Source organism: Cyprinodon variegatus, unplaced genomic scaffold (assembly GCF_000732505.1).
Source record: "Cyprinodon variegatus isolate N-32 unplaced genomic scaffold, C_variegatus-1.0 Scaffold1456, whole genome shotgun sequence".
Classification (NCBI taxonomy): domain Eukaryota; kingdom Metazoa; phylum Chordata; class Actinopteri; order Cyprinodontiformes; family Cyprinodontidae; genus Cyprinodon; species Cyprinodon variegatus.
The window spans coordinates 10,442-13,298 of NW_015151909.1; the positions used below are offsets into that span (position 1 = coordinate 10,442).

General features: G+C 41.6%; 1 protein-coding gene across 1 annotated transcript in view; it reads left to right on the plus strand.

Moving 5' to 3' along the window:
- LOC107103470 (inhibin beta B chain-like) overlaps positions 1-2,857 on the plus strand; it is a 15,308-nt gene that overhangs the window by 3,227 nt on the left and 9,224 nt on the right. The gene's annotated exons all lie outside the window — the stretch shown is intronic.

The following is a 2,857-nucleotide window of genomic DNA, read 5'->3' on the forward strand; positions in this document are numbered from 1 at the left end:
TTGGATTGAAAAATCTTCCTGGATGGAAGAGAAACGTCTTCAGACTTGGAAACAAAGTTTATTTTTTTGCTTTTTGGAATAAAACCATGTCCCTCCTCACCAGTTGGTGGCGCTAATGTCCCTGAATGTCTGACCATCTTGAAATCAGAATAAAAAGACGAGAAACAGCAGCGGTGAATGTTCAACATATTCTCATTATCAGTTCGTATGAAATCGTACGAAAAGTTATGCACAGTATTTGGTACGTTTTTGACGCTTTTCCTCAAAAAAACATATCAGTGCGCAGCCAGACAGACGAAAAAAGCAGATCGGCGGACGGACGTAAAACTGGGACGGACAGCGCAATAATTACTTCTTGATGTCTCTAACTAGGTGGCTTGCTGTTTTGTATGTTAGGGTTCGGGTTAATTGTATGTTAAATTCTATGTTATTTGATTTGTAAGATTTTGTAAGATGCGCATGCGCACGGATATCCTGTCGTAAAAATACGACAGAAAAAACGTCAAAAACGTACGAAATACTGTGCATAACTTTTCGTACGATTTCATACGAACTGATAATGAGAATACACTGAAATGTTTTATAGCTTTTTATTAATGTTCCTACTGTTAAATACGTTTATTATATTTGTACCGTTTTAAATCAGGAAGTCGGTAACTGGTTTGCATAACCTGCATCCCGGCAGATGAAATATTTTATATAGGAGTTAAGAACAAGCAGCTCATTCAGTCCTAAATTTAATCACCTTAATGACGAATTTCATCCTATTTTTAGCGCTTCTGGTTGAATCTCCAGATTCTTCATGAAGTGACGTCCAGACCGGATCAGTCTGCGCTCAGCAGGGACGTTTCTGTGGGTCAGGAAGGTCTCTGCTTTCATGGCCGCCTGTGCGTCTTCATCACCTCTTCTTTAACCTTTGACCCTCAGATTCTCCAAAATCCTTTCAGGCCAGTGGAGCCGATTAAGGCCAACATGCGGATAGGTGTTTGATTGGATGGGTCTGACGAACCTGTTGGTGACATCATCGCAGCCCTGCGGTGGGCGGGGTTTTGACAAAAGGCGCCGGAGCGACCCGAGGGAAGATGATGCTGACCTCCCTCCTCACCCGCCGGTCTTTGCCGAAGGTTTCCATGTCCCGCGCTCCAGGAGCGAAGCGAGGAAGTGAACCAGAGAGAGAGAGAGATGTTCAGCTCAGCGCCTCTCGGTTTAATTCAGTGAAAAGTTCAGATCAACCGTCATCATGGAGGAAGCAGCTTTAATGGAATGTCACTAATGATCAGCAGGAGAGCAGCTGGTTGCTCCTCAGCCTCCTTTATTCTGCTTCACATTGTTTCCCTCCTTTAACTTTATAATTTATCAGCCGCAGGGAAACTTTATCTGATTCTAAACTCCATAAGTTTGTTTATAAAACGCTTAGAGTTCATATTAACGTTTATCTGATCGAATAAAGGGGGGGGGGGCTGTTAGCGGCTGGCCTTTCAGGGGGAAACTATTCTGAACTACAACTGAAACAATTCATCACATTAATTAGTTATTGAACAAAATCAACAACTAATTCAGTAATTGATTGATCGTTAACTGAATTACAGGAACTCTTAAACGGGGGGGGGGGATTCCAGTTCCTGGGGGCCGATTTCCTGCAACTTTTAGCTCCATCCTCAGCAGGGTTTATACAGGAATGAGTAACTTTGATTTAATTAAATTAAAATAATTTTAATCCCATAAATAATTACCTGTGAGTCTCATATATAAATAAATATAAAACCAGGATGAAAACCTTCGTCTTTACCTTCAGCTGCAGAAATGTCCTCATTTCCTCTAATTCAGCCACTTTTGTTGAAATTCGCATTTTTTTTGCAAGTTTATTTTCCGAACTTACGTCTTTACGATCAACCGGACGTAGTTCTGCGCAAATAAATAGCGATAAAATATATGTTTGTTTTTAAATGGAACTGCATTGAGTGTTATTTGTATAAAGCACTCAATGTAATTAGATAATAGCATTTAATGAATTTAACCCCAATTAAGGCCTTAATTAAAAAATAATAATTTAATAAATTTATGATATTTATGATACTCAGTATACTGGGTAAACTGGGTATACTGATATCCAGTATGCAGTCGGTTCCTCCAGAGTTTTCTCCATCATCTGATACTTTATTCAGGTGTGGTGAACCGAAGGTTTTGCAGGACGGCGGCCCTCAGGAAACAGATTTATCCACCCCTGATCTAAAACGTACCTTCAGCTGACAGAGCCACACACTTTGACCAAGATTGCAATAAAAAAAAAACTTTAAATCTTTCCATCTGTTAAATCCTGAACTCCTGAAAGGAAAATTATTTCGTTTCAGCCGCTTTTATTCCAGAAGAGGATCTTTACATAATTAGACTTTCAGGAGTCTTTGGTGATCTGATGACTAATTGATTTGCTAAATAATCATCAGTTGCAGCCCTGAGGCCCCCCCCTGCCTCCCCCACGGCCTCCCCTCCAACCAGCTGCTGCAGGTGGAGGCATGAAGCCCCCCCCCCAGGTGCCCTGCTCTCCAGTCGGGGTCTGCTGAGGCATGCAGGCATCAGAACAACGACCTGAAATGACCTCTGATGAAAGGAATGAATAAAACCATTAAGCCTGAAAATAAACTAAAAATCTGAAAGTTCCAGAAGTTCAGCGACTTTATGTTAAAGCGTATTTCTGCGCCTGTCAATCAAAGTTCATTAAAAACCAGGCAGGAGTCGGAGATACAAGTTATTGAGCTTCAGGCTGTAGAAGCTCAGAAAGTAAAAGTTGTTTAGACCCCCCCCATATGTATGGCTGGGTCACGTGCGCGCTCGCTCTCAGCTCGTGCGCGCTCGCTCT